This window comes from Perca fluviatilis, chromosome 8, assembly GCF_010015445.1.
Source record: "Perca fluviatilis chromosome 8, GENO_Pfluv_1.0, whole genome shotgun sequence".
NCBI lineage: Eukaryota > Metazoa > Chordata > Actinopteri > Perciformes > Percidae > Perca > Perca fluviatilis.
This window is the reverse complement of record NC_053119.1, coordinates 29,960,750-29,975,625: the sequence shown is the minus strand read 5'-3', so window position 1 is coordinate 29,975,625 and position 14,876 is coordinate 29,960,750. Positions and strand designations below refer to the sequence as shown.

The 14,876-nt window shown below is 40.5% G+C and overlaps 1 protein-coding gene across 14 annotated transcripts in view; it reads left to right on the top strand.

The window, feature by feature from the left end:
* Window positions 1–14,876, top strand: part of ppfibp2b (PPFIA binding protein 2b) — a 131,316-nt gene that overhangs the window by 504 nt on the left and 115,936 nt on the right. The gene's annotated exons all lie outside the window — the stretch shown is intronic.

The window sequence follows — 14,876 nt, the reverse complement described above, 5'->3', positions numbered from 1 at the left end:
AAGTGACTTCATGGTTCATGAACTATTGTGCCTAAGGAAAAACAATGATAATATACCTTAAATATTTATATCTCGACTGTGGCATTAGCATGCCTTACATCCTCTGTAGCCTACTATATGAACTACAATGCTACTAATGGTAATAGCCCACTAGAGTAGTAACTCAATAGTAAGTTTATGAATCCCTATGGTCACCACACTTTAAATATTGCTCATGTGATCAATGTGACATTCCTATACATGCATGTATGCATAGCATGTACAAGATAGGTGTGGAATATTTAATATGCACTTTTTTTTCCACATGACAGCACATTTGGCTTGTGTACAAGGACATGCTAGAAAACATGGTACTTTTATTGTGACAGTGGGGCTTCTCCGCTTGCTCAGTCATGTACTGTCAGCTTGGAGCTATTAAATGATGTTTAGTTGCACTGACACATGCTGTGTAATTGCAGATCATCAATTTCTGACAGCGTGAGTAAAGTAGGGAGGGAGGGAGGCAGAAAAAGAGGGGATGCTGATATGCTAATGAAAGAATATCAAGGCTGATGTGTGGCTCCTCTCTGCTGAAGCATCTGCTGCATCTAACACTGGAGATAGTGTACATAAACACAAACAGGCATGCACGCGCACATGCACACACATCACAGACAGGCGACTCGAGAGGGCTGAAGGAGCCTCCTGCCACTGAATACAGCTGGCTGGTGCCTCTTTTCTATTGCAAATCTCATTTAAAAGGGAGAGAGTTGAAAGGCGTCATTGCCGCTGACGACAGTGAATTGATTAAGGCTGCTTTGGTTGGCACTTGAGTGGCATTAGCACTTAGAAACAACAGAGGAAATAAAAACAGGAGCTGAAGTGAAGTGGTGGTGGATAAATGCCCTAAATAAATTGTAAGTAACAAATGTATTTTTTGTAACAGTTATAAAACAGTAGGTTTTGATAGTGTAGCCTATGTTGGAGTAGGTTTTAGTAGGTATACGAATGCACAAATGCATGCATGCATTGGGCACACACACACACACACACACACACACACACACACACACACACACACACACACACACACACACACACACACACACACACACACACACACACACACACACACACTGGAACAGTAGAGGCTGGCATTTATTCCTGTGATCAAAGCCGCTTGTGTAATACCAAGTGTCCTTTTTCTCTGCAGCCATATAGGTTCAGATGATTGCTCTGTCATCTTAACTACTGCTGCTAATCACACCACTACTGTAGTTCACTGGGGGTAATCTACTGTTCCCTGATGGCGAGGGCAGACAGAAAAAGAGAGAGAAGAATAATAAGAAGTAGCGATATAGGTGAAATTAACGCAGAGGAATAGCTATAAAAGAGAGATGAGAGGAGCAAAGAGGGAAAAAAGGGTAGAGACCAGGAAGACAAAGTCAGGCTGTTAATCTACAAGGAATAATCCTCTGCTTGCTGAGGGAGTGGAAGAAAATATAGTGGGAGAGAGAGAGAGAGAGAGAGAGAGAGATCCAGGAAAATATAAATGACTAGTTTATTAGAGGTTATCTTTGGTTTGCAGTCACGGGAGAGAAAAGGGGGGAGGAAATGAGAAAAAGATGGTGAGCAGATTATAGTCATATTTCTGTTAAAGAGATACATAAAATGGTAGTAAAGAGTGCTTAGTGGCCACACTTGGATTTCTGGAAAAGAGAGAATAGAGAAAAAGTAAGGAAATGGATTAGGTTTTTCAGTAAATATTTTTTCTAGACATTTCTTTGCTTATTTGACAGTCCACACTACAACAACCCAGCATATAAGTAGGTGAGGTGAATTAAAGGTTTAACAAATAAAAAGGAAAGTACTGTGTTGGGGGAAATGCTCGGTAACCAATACAAATATGCAAATATAGGCTAATGTATCACCATGAAGTGTCATGGAACTTCACAACAGCTTTAATCCCCTTTTTGAGTGTGGTTATTGTGCAGCCTGTGCTGTCTGTATGTAGATTTCGGCATCTCTCTTAAAATATACTGTACAAGCCTCTTGTTGTGAGAGAAAAGTAGGTAGAATGATAAAGGCTTGAGATGACTTACTGGAAGATGTTTTACTTTAAATATGTGAATGCTATTTCCCGCGAGGGAAATTAATTTTTGGTCAGGCACATTCAGACACAACATGCAACATTTAATAGTCAATAATCATACACAATAATTAATAAATAGTTACAAAAAAAAAAAAACAACCTGTGGATAGGAGTAAAGGGGTAAACGGACACAAATATTGAGATATAACCGTTTAAGATTCACACCACTGAACTGTCAGTGTCCGTTGTCACATTGTTTGAATGTCACGAAAAAAGTGAAAAAATAGTCTGTAGTACAGTAGGCTATAGCAATGTGTAAAAGCGGCAGCTGAATTAGAGCAAACATTAGACCTAAAGACCCCCATCAGGTCAATTTTAACATGTGGGCTTGGGTACAAGCAGTTATCAACTGCTTTATAGCCAAGTTGCCTGTCAGCTTGGGTATAAACAACAGCTGTGAAACTGTGTTGTACTGTACTGTTGCCTGGTTGTCATACATTTAAACATATTTTCAGAATGGACTCGAGAGGACCTCCATTAAGACACAAACATTGATTGATTGATCTGTGACACAACTGTTAAACCTTAAACGCTAACAAAAAAGTAATTATCTTAGTCCAGGAATGAATGTGAAAGAAATAAAGGGTTAGCTGAGGTGAGGACAGGAAGCGCTAAAATGGCAAATAAATAATGGAAAGAAGGGCAATTAGCTGTGTTGTTAACAAACGACTGGAGGATAAAAGCTTGCATTATTTGATTTTGTTTCCATCAGTTCCCTTTTGTTCTCTGAGAAAAAAACAGGGAGTGATTGTGAGGCTGTTAGAGGATGTAGCCCAGTGGTTCTCAATAGTTTTTGAGCTAAGGACCCCTTCTAAGATAGAGAATATAAATCATATAAAAAATGTATAAGTTTCTAAATATAAAAGTCTATTTATATTATTGTTCATATTGCTGATTTTCACATTATGCAAATTAGCCAAAAAAATCCATCATGGCGGACTTTTACTGTACGTAGACACCGCCGCCGACTTGAGCTGCAAAGAAGCTCTGGCCGCCCGGTTGAGGACGCTTGTCAGAAAGTACGGGGAAGCTTTTTGACGCTTTGGCCACTCTGACGTGGCAGCATTCTTCGATCATGTTCAACACACGATTGAAGAAAAAGCACAAGCAGCCACTGCACGGCCAATACATTGACACTAGAAACCTTTTATAAATTACATATATAAGGACAGAATTTGTATTGTTTGTTGGTCGCAGCGGTGTCTGTTAACAGTTAACTCGCTCGTTAGCCGCTGAACCGCAGCAGAATGCAGGCAGAGCGAGCAGCCGCCAGCTGTTGATCTGTGCAGGACTTCACTACGAGCGGACTGTTTAGAAACGAGGTGACCGGCAGCCGGTAACGTTAACTGGTCCCTATATGGGGCGGCTGTGGCTAAGTGGTAGAGAGGTTGCCTGCCAATCAGAAGGTTGGTGGTTCGATCCCTGGCCCTGCAGTTCCATGCCGAAGTGTCCTTGGGCAAGACACTGAACCCGGAGTTGCCCCCGATGCTGCGCCGTCGGAGTGTGAATGTTTACCTGATGAGCAGGTGGCACCTTGTATGGCAGCCTCGGCCACAGTGTATGAATGTGTGTGAGTGGTTCCTGTATTATGTTAAAGCGCTTTGAGTAGTCGTTAAGACTAGAAAGCGCTGTATAAAAACAGTCCATTTACATTTACGCAAACAACGTCATATCATAAATGATAGGGAACCCAGCAACGGCGATTATGAGCTTTTCCTCCATTTTCACGGAGCTAATGTTTTGGTAGTAACGAAAGTTTACATCGTATGTTTCTCCGGAATCAGCCAGCGCGAAGGACGTCTATATTCCGATTGGTTGCTGGCGTCTGCCGCTGCTTGCCGCTGAACCGTGTCATTGCTCATTACCATAAAGTTGACATACTTTCAACTTTCTGATTGACGCTCTGGACGCTCAAAACGCCCAACATGCGACGCCGACAGATTTGACGCTCCTTGCAGCTGAGAGAAGCCAGCTTGCATTGAAAATGAATGACTTCCAGTATTTTTAGAAGCTCGCGGCGGTGTGTACGTACAGTTATGGTGCAAGAGGATTTTTGGTAGAGCACATTGAGCTGGACTTGTGTGACAAATTTCAAGTCAATTGGACTCATGGTGTGAGTGGTGTGGCCTTTCAAAGTTTTCACTTTTTTGGTGTTAAATTATAGTGCCACCGAATGGCATCATATTATATAGGAAGCATTAGCACATCATTTCCAGTTATGTGTGACATTTTCTATGTCTCAAGCTCATTCCAGCAACTTGAGAAAAAGGCATACTAAGGCATATAATGCTAAATAGGCCACACCCACATTCACCAATCAATATGATACTTCAGATTCTAGTTAATACTCGCTCCCAGAACATGTGCAAAAATTTTGGAGAAATTCTGTACACCAGGTTTTGAGGTACGTATTTGTGCTATTGTTGGTGCCCCCTATGGGTTGAGCTCAAAATGTTTTTGTAGGCCTATTCATCAAGACGGACTGAAGATATGTTACCAAATGTATAATGATTAGACAATTCGTTAGTAAGTAATGGCCAATTTTCCTCCTAAGCCCACGCCCTTTGCAATGTTCATTTATTGATTGCCACCATGTTTTTTCACCAATCTTGCTCATTTATAGCAAGCCCCCAGGAACAGTGCCAGGCTTTGACGCTACCAAGGGCGTAGCGGCCTACAGTGGTACATGACGTGATGCCCTCTGGCCCAGAATGACTTTTCCCATATGATTTACATGGCAAAAGTCTATATATCAGCGGATAATATTTTTTGAGGTACATCAACTTACCAGTCCGAACACTGAAATTTTCCTTATTTAAATCATTATTTATGTTTTAAAAGTTGTAACATGCACTAATAGCTGGATCCAGGGTTATTCAACTGCCCAAAATGAATGCACTTAATAGCTGCCCTGCACTGCAGACTCATATGACGGTTCTCCTGAGTTCCTGTAGCTGTAATAATGGATATAATGGCTGTAATCCATTGGCTTCATCCTTTGTATTATCTTTTTTTAAGATTATTTTTTGGGGCATTTTAGGCCTTATTTGTGTTGGGAATTGGGGGGTTACAGATTCAATTATTGGCAAATTACCAAAGATGTTTTATCAATATTAAAAAAGTTATGAATATGGGTATTAATAACTTTACCAAATTGACAAACAATCAAAACGGGGCACCACCCTGACTGAAAAAGTTTCATTAGGTGGTGTTCCCTTTAAAATACAGATCTTAATTAACTTGGCTAATCTATCTAGTATTCTTTAAAGGAACAAAAAACGGTGAATTTGAGCACTGACTGTGTTAAACCAGCAATTATTACAACAAATACAAAATAATCACAAACAACTACTATTTAAAGTATAACAGAGTTTATTTAACTTCAAAATTATCAATGGCCGATCAATAATTCTTCACTCATCAAAACCCATATACCCTTTTACAAACTACAACAAAAAAGCAACAAACAGACATGTAGCAGGCATGCCTCTGTGTCTGTGGGTCTGTGAGTGTGCGAGCAAGCACGGCTGGGAGGCAGGGGATCGCTAGTGCGCATGTCCATCATGATATCATGGGCCGCACAATGCGGAAGCAGAGTGGAAGATCCAGGTATTTTTTTAGCTCCATAAATGCTTTATGCGCCACTGAGCAAGTCTCATTGGAATGAACGGGGCTTTGCGTCAAACACTGTATCCATTTCTCTTAATACATCCATGATTTATAGTAGAAATGTTTATCTCAGCCTAGGGCTGATCCAGGACTGGGGTAAAAAATCAGCCCTGGACTTTTGAGACCCAGACCAGCCCACCACAATCAGCTGGACACCAACCATCCTTGCACTCCCCTTCAAGACATGTATATACAAGCAGGGTTCAAAATTAGCAACATTTAACATTAGCCAAATGCTGGTAAAATTGTGGCTGGTGCAACTCACAAATCGTTTGGATTTTAACAATTCTGATTCCAATTCCAATTCTTCCTTTCGATTCCGGTTCTTATCGATTGTTGATTCTTTGAGTGGTGGGGTTGAAACGGGTCACATGCTTATTTCACAAATAAGAGGAAAGTTTTATTTTGATTTAATGGTGGTTTGCAGTTTTACCGGGTGTAAAACAAAGCCAGACTAGAGTGCCGCTTACTGTGCTCCATGGCTGCAACACAACAAGTGCCTGGCTGCTACGGAAACTAGAGGTCGACCGATAGTGGATTTTACCGATACCGATAGCTAGGTTGGGCCGTATTTGCCGATAACCGAGTAATCGACCGTTAGTATTTATTAGAATATGTGTGCTGCAGTGAGGTCACTTCGATGTTAAAAAAGGGACCTTAAAGACAAATAAAAAAATAAAACGGAACATGAATCTCACAGATATATTGATATCACACACAAAGCAATACAAGCTAAGCCATTTTCCTGTCTAAAACACTTCTCATATGTCTTGGGAGTCAAACTGTGAAGAAATAATTATTATAACTTATACAGTTGACAAAATACATAATTCTTTTCAAAAAAAGTCCAGACGCTTTTGCCAATAATGTCATATTTATTGATATTACACCCACAGCAATGCTACACAAGCATGTGTGTTGTCTAAAACAGTTCTCCTACATATTTGGAGTCATCCAGTGCAAAAATAAACATAATGAGCATTATAATTCATGTAAAGGACAACTTTTTACAAACTATTTACATTTCTTCAAAAAAGGCCTAAATGTATGCCAAATCTCAAAAGAGTGACGCCATTCTTCTCTGTAGAACGGTTTAGAGCGGTAACAGACGATCTCTAACCTGGAGGGATCTATCTTTCCCACTATACTCTTTGTTCTCGCTTGGATGCCCATATAAGGCGTAATGTGTGACGGACCTGCCTTCCCAATGGTTGAAAACATGAACAAAGGCATCATGGGAGATTCCCTTGTCGGTAGCACCTACTGTCTATGGGTAGCACGGAGTTAGCGGCAGAAATGACCGAAAACGTGATGAATTATGGACATCAAGTGGATAAATCTTGGAAGTAACAGTTTGGATTTAATGCTCAACAACCCCGAAAAAAGGCACAAGTTCCAGGCTGGATAGAAAATCACCTGTAAAGGCTAGAAAGGCACCAAAGACACCCCCGTGACGGCTAACTCGTTAGCTTTTAGCAGCAGCAATCAGTAAGTTATTAAATTATCTAAATATGAATCAGAGGTGCCGTTTGGGATCGTGGACGATCCTTTAGGGTTCTGCATTTGGGTCGGACTTGCATTTATTTTTGTCAGTGTTTTAACCACTTGAGGTAAGTTAGCCTACTACTAATGTTTAGCATCATCTCAGCCTCAAAAGCAAACAAACATACTGTGCTGTTCTTTCTCTACTAATGCAGCATCTATTCAACAAATTAATAACTTTATAATGATATGACAAAATGTACTGTATACATACCTTTTTGCTGTCCATGCTTTAAACGCGCATCTGATGTCAGCCTTCTCCGCACAGCATGTGCTCTCCTAACGGTCTTTCGAACGGTAGTTCCACCAATCAACTATCGGTGCCGATTAATCGGCAAAACCGATGAATTGGTTGACCTCTAACGGAAACCAAAACTTGCACATGTTAAATTTGGAACCGATGATCAGATTTTAAGCCAAATCTTCCAAACGTTTCCAATAAAGAAACGAATCGTAATTTTTGTAACAATTCCAAGTAGGAATCGGTTCTTGATGCCCAATCCTACTCACCAGCCCAAAAAAGTAAAATTTCAACATTCGCTAGCCATTTGGCTGGTGGACAAAAAGTTAATTTGTAACCCTGCATACCAGCCCCTACTAGTGCCACATAGCTGAGTGATATGTAAGAGAGTATGATAATGTACTATAACTGTAAAGGTTGAGGGTGGAGCATGGCTGTCATCAAGATGTATTGTATAGTAAACAAGTGACAAGTCTGTAAATTAAGCTAAAGCTGCATTTTGTACACAGTATTCAACTTGTGTTATAGAACAGTATAAATATTTAAGTGCCTTAGCTTGCTAATACATAACTAACATTAGCTTATTTACAGCTAACTTGTCCTCTCTGGTAGACAAAGGGTGCTAAAATAATTGTTTAACATGGTTAAATCTCGTGTTTTTAGCTAGGTACAGGCGCTTTGTGGAGTTATTTTCGCCGGCGGTGGGGGCAGGACTTAAATGCATATGTCTCTATGGTTGGATGGGATGTGATTGGCCAGTGTTCAGATGAAAGACACACAAATGGGCCAATCATGTGATCTCTCTTCTCTCTTAGGCCAATTAAAAAAGAAGCTTTCGACCCGAGTGCAGCCCATTCAGCCCACCGGGAAATCTCCCGGTACTACCGATGGCCAGTCCATGCCTGGGCTGGGCAATGTATTGATATTTTATCGATATACGTTTGATGATTTGAAAAAATAATAAATTCAGAAAAGGGTTAAAAACTTTTAACTACATGTTTCTAGAGCAGCAACAGTAAAGTTTACAACAGCAAAGTCATTATATAAACTTCCTGAGACAAATCTAAAATGTCAATAAAATAAATAATATTCTAACATCAAAAATACTGAGTAAAGTTTAGAAAGAATGAAGAACACAGACATCAGTCAATATCATCCTTCCTTATGTCCTCTGTGCTCCCTCTGTTCATGTGATTCACTGCAGGTGAACGCATGCTGCTGGTAGACTACATACAGACTTTGGTTTTAGCTAGTTTGTGACAATTAGCTATTAGCTGAGTTAGCACGCTGTGCTTGTGTAAAATATGTTGTATACATGCATCTCTTATTCACCGCTGAATAAGAGAGTGCAGACAGAGCAGATCGATTACATGACTGGATATATCAGGTAACGTTACGTATAGCTTTAACTTAAATTAGGCTATAAAGCCGGGGTCGGCAACCTTAGGCGTGCCCATGGTTGCACGCGGGACCTTAACCAATGGCACGCTGGCAGTATGTGTGCAAGAGAGTTATTGATGTGTTGAAATCATGGTTGAAATGCTGAAGCACTCTCTCATCCGCATACCAAATTACAACGTTCACAGTTGCGCGACCTGTTATTTACGGTAGTTTGATTGACTCATATCTCTGACTGGGAACAATACAAAGAGGATTACCAATGGCCGCTGGGGCAGATGAACTAACGCTAGTCTTGTTAATGTAAGTAGGCTACATTAAAACCTTCATGAGTTAAAAGCCAATACTTATCAATGCACTCACCTGTGTAGACCGGCATAAACATGTAAAAAGCGATATTTCAATCTGCTCTGTCTGCTCAGTACACTCTTGTCCGCTACGCTGTTTTACGCAAACACAGCTCTACTCAGCAAATAGCAAATTTTTCCCAAACAAGCTAAAACAAAAGCTGTCAGTTTGTAGTCTGTTTATCTTAGTTTGCAGGGAATCTTGAAATTTGGACAAATTCTTATAAACTTAAGCTGGCTGAAGAAACCATCCTCTCCGCTGGAGCGGTAAATATGGATGCATTATAAGACCAAAACAAATACATGTGGCTACTTAAAGTGATGGTTCGGAGTAATTCACCCTAGGGTCCTTTGTACCATGACCTCGAGCCAAACACCCCCCAGAAGCTTTTTTCACATGGGTCTAACATTGGGAGAGTTAGCGTAGAGTAGCGTTATCAGCTGAATAGCTTAGCACAGGGGCTAATGGACCCTCGTTTGTATCTCGTAAGTTACCCCACTAATAATGCCCGAAATGATACCAAACTTCTACAAGTAGTACAAATAGGTTATGTACTCATAAAACGATGGATTGGAAAGTTTGTAACTACACCAGAAGTTTATGTAAATAACACTTGCCTGCTGGCTTCTGCTCTCTGCGGTTGTTGCTGCTGTAAGACGAGTGCTTAGGGCTGTCTACAAATTACAACACCGAAAAGAGATGCAACAAAAATATTTTTTAATTTAACTATTTTTTTAAGTAAGTGCTGTAGTATAACTAGAAGGAGACAAGTAATAATTGAGGTAAGTTTGGAGACATTACCTTATTTAATCATTAAATTAATAAATATTTTTGTTGTATCTCTTTTCGGTGTAGTAATTTGTAGACGGCCCTAAGCACTCGTCTAACTGCAGGTAGCAGCAGCAGCAGCAGCAACAGAGAGCAGAAGAGAGCAGGCAAGTGTTCATAAACTTCTGGTGTACTTACAAACTTTCCAATCCATCGTTTTATGAGTACATAACCTATTTGTACTACTTGTAGACGTTTGGTATCATTTCAGGCATTATTAGTGGGGTAACTTACGAGATACACGTTAGTCCATTGCCGGGCCTAACGCTTATTCAGCTGATAACGCTACTCTAGCTAACTCTCCTAATGTTCGACCCAGGTGAAAAAAGCTTCTGGGGGGGTGTTTGGCTCGAGGTCATGGTGCAAAGGACCCTAGGGTGAATTACTCCGAACCATCACTTTAATATGCACGTGAATGATGCAATCGTTATGTTCGTGTTCTTCATTCTTGATAATGATGCTGGTTGTGTTATTATTTTGCCACAGCATCGTTTCATTGAAAATGAGGCATACAGGACCTGCTTCTCAGTCCATTCATCATTAAAGCTGGGCTTTTCCACGTCAACTTTTCGCTTCAGGCTCTTTCACAGTGATATTTTTGTCAGCCCATTTTCCACCAATCAGGACGCTGCATACTAAAACCATGTTTCCATAATCATAATAATAATATACAATAATAATAATTGCAAGGTCCTGATTATGAGAAATAAATGTTATCAAATGTTGCTATGGAAAAAAATTACAGATTCCCTGGATATTACATTTTGATGTGATGTCATAATTAAACTTATCTTGACATGGCACACTAATAACCAAGAAATTTCGAAAAGGGCACTTCATATCAAAAAGGTCGCCGACCCCTGCTATAAAGGTACGACTATGCTATTTAGCTAACTCGATCTTTCAACAATAACCGCTGTTTACTCACAGAGTGCTTGTCTGCCTGTCTGTTCACATGAGGAGCGCAAGCTGTACTGAGCCATAGTCAGTGTTTTAATTACTGGATAACCTTATTTTTCGCAATGGAAATCTCACTCCCTAATTTCTCAAGTACAGATAGCAGAACCAATAACTCCGGAACTTATTAATACTCCGGTTTTTAACTAATTTAGAACCAGCTCCCGTTTAAAACTGGGTTTTGGGGGCATTTCTAGTTTTGATAGAATCAAAATTGACAAAAGTCTATTGGCCATGGGAGGCTTTTTTGTAGAGCACATTGAGCTGGATATGTGTGAGAAATTTCAAGTCAATTGGACGTACTGTGTAAGGGGTGTGGTCTTACCAAAATTGCATTTTTTGGGTGTTAATTACAGCGCCACCATGTGGCCGATTGGGCTCCTTTTTCTTGTGAAGCATAGCCTATCTTTTCCAGTTATGGTGACAAGTTTAATGTTTCTAGCTTATTCCAGCTCACAGCAATTTGAGGTGTGGCGGAAGACCACAAATAATAATAACAAACCGGGACAAACTCAGTAGGGTTCTAACCCTTCGGCAGGGACCCAGACTAACTTTTTTTACTAGGAGCACAGTAGCCACTAACTGAACGTGTTAGGGGCACAGGCAGAAAATGTATGGGTGCACACCTTAAATAAACCTGCAATGCAATTTTTCACACTTCCCCCATTTTAACTGTATTACTGATAAATGCTTTGTTAATAAATACAGAAACTACAATTTTCTGTCTTATTTTAGTTAACAGTCACATTTTAGTTGAATAGTGCTTAACAAGTGTACAATCAGAAATGTAAACAAAGTATTATTATTGTCAGTATTACTGCTCTGCCTCACTCCTCTCTGTGAACACTGAAATAGCAATCATGTCTGAGGTGATTAAACTTCCACGGAAAGAGGAGTATCTAAGTATCTAACACCCAGTGTGGGAAAGATTGAGGGGCCGCCCACACGGAAACGTTTTTTTGTGCAAACGCACATGTTTTGCATCGTTTGGGTCGACCGTCCAGACGAATCCTGCAAACGCACTGCCTGAAAACGCACTTTTTTGAAACCAGGTCTCAGGGTGAAAAAATCCGAAAACGGCTCTCGTTTGGCTTCGTATGGATGGTAAATACGGATCCGTATCGATGAGGTCATCGACACACCCCTCTTTTACACCCTCTCCCACGGCCGCTGACGCACACAACTGCGGTGAAGCTAAGCGAGCATGTCCCATCTCCATGGTCAAACCAGCTCACTTCATCTAAATACTCTGCTCCCTGACCCTTCCCTCTGGATTCTACACAAGATATATTGCTAACGTTATGTAGCCAACGTTAAACATCGCTAAAGCAGCTGACCGCTCCAGCAGCGAAGTAACGTTAACGTTAGCTGCTATGGCTATCTGTTTATAAAGTGGAAGTAGATATCAACTAGCTAGCTAATCTGTCTGCTTATAAACTCCCTGAACAGATTATAGTAACTTTTACCACATCTTATTGTAGAAAGGCTACTGCAAGAAAAACGTATAGATTATTAAAAAGACATCATTCATGGATCATTGATGTTTGTTTGACTGCCGATGTTAGAGCTAGCGAACGTTAGCGTGATAATGTTAGCTCGCTGCTAGCGCGCTGCAATCATGCAAAATAAAAAGCAATCCAACAGCACATTATACAACGTAAACAAAGACACGTTTTCTTGCGGCAGCCTTTATAAAATGAGCAGTGGTGAAAGTTATTATAGTCCACGGATGTATTAAGAGAAAATGATAATCTAGCTAGCTAGTCATGTTATGATGGGAAGTGGAAGTGACTATGCTCTTCTTCTCCGTTTTTTTTGGTAAATTTCTGTAGCAGAAACAGCGCCGCCTATAGGCCTGGCATATGAAGTAGCGTATTGAGTCATTTACAAGTGGATTCGTTTGGACGCAACTAATCTTGAAACGAATCCAGGGAAGACGGGTAAAAAAAAGATTGTTTTGGTACGTGTGTACGGGGCCTGAGTCAGAGCCAGAGAGAACACACAAGCACTATTTGTTTTGATAAGGTAAATATACCTTAGCAACTGTGTATTCAAGCTCAAAATTAAAGTAACAAGACCGAGACGACACTGAGTAAAAATGTCGATCAAACACTGACAGGGGGCTACCAACCCGGCTCCACCGACTGGAAGTTCTGACAAGCGGGGTTGAGACCATAAACAAAGTGGGGGGAAGAGAGGAGGGCTAACTCTAGGCTAAGGCTAACTCCTTATCGGCTATTACTACGCAGCATTTTCCTTGCCAATCACCAAAGTCTTTAGCAAACAAAATGGATGAACTGCAATGAACTGGCACAAACACAATATGGTTCTGCCCTTTCAGGGTTTAAACCCTAATAATAAACCGGCACAAACTCAATAGGGTTCTAATCCTTTCGGGGTTTGAAAAATAATATGATAAATGCCATAATTTATGAAGTTAATTCTTTGGTGTTCTCTGCTTTGCATGCACATGACACATGGCCCGTCCCTTATAAAAGTGGGGCATGTAAGCATCACTGTAGTCAAATATCTCTGTTTGACTTGTCAGAAACAATTTCAAACAGACCAGTTGACAAGCAGAAGAGAGAGGAGGTTAGGGTGGAAACAAATATTTAGACGATGAGGGAGAGAGGGCAGGAGAGTAGCAGCAGAGAAAAGCATGGAGACAGTTTGAGAAAAGAGGGATGGTTTTCGGGAGGAAGAGGTCTGTGCTGGATGAAAACTGGAGTTGGAAAGAGGAGACAGAAATGCATTCAGGACAGTTTTAGCAGCAGGGGAAGTTCCATCCTTGTTACTTAATTTGGATATACTGAAGGACACTAAAATTGTGACCAAATTTTTTTTAATGCTCTTGATGTGGTAATTTTCAACCCAAGAATACTATACCGGAGATGGTCATTTCAATGTGCTTAATAGATAACTAGAATAGGTGGAAAGGGGCTTAACCTAAATACCCGTCTATGCCGAAGTCAAGCAACAGCTTCACACAATTGTTTCTCTAATGCAGGCTGTAAGGCACCGATATTCTTGCTTTTAACTACGCGTTCGTGTACGTAAGATGGCTGCTACGTGTATCCTGCGTTCCTTTGGAACGTATGTTGTACACATCTTCAGAAATTAAGGCTCCACGTCCGCAGGATGCAATTAAGCACACAAACATGGGGGCAGTATATCATCTGACAGGCAGGTCAGCATCTGTTCCACACTCCAGCCAAGGAATATCTTCCGGTGTCGGCCAGGGATGATATGGCCCTGATCTGCCCCCTAGTGGATGTTAGGGCTGTTGGAACGAATTCCGAAAGTCGAATATAATACGAATAGTAAAAAAATCAATACTATTCGAATGCTGAAATTACTATTCGAATGTGATTTTTTTGTAAATAGGTTGGCTAACGTTAGCTAATCTCCCTCTTCTCATGTTACGTCTGATGAACAATAAGTTACGGGAGTGAGAAACACAAGGCATTTTGAGCTAACATTATGTACCGTGTAACGTTAGTACAGGGGAGAGTAACAGGCTGCGGCTGGAAATCGGAAGAAGGATGGGAAATAGTTTTAACATGACTTTAAAATCGACATCCACTGAGCCAAAATGCTTATGTTATCATTAGTTAGCTCGTTCTGGTTAGGGTTAGGGTTAGGAGCTTAGCTTCATGGAGACAGCTAAAGTTAATGTTAGCTGCCCTACAGCTGTCAGAGTTAGCTTCGACGTCATATATTAACTTCTAACTATATAGCTGTATTTTCAGTAACGTGACAATC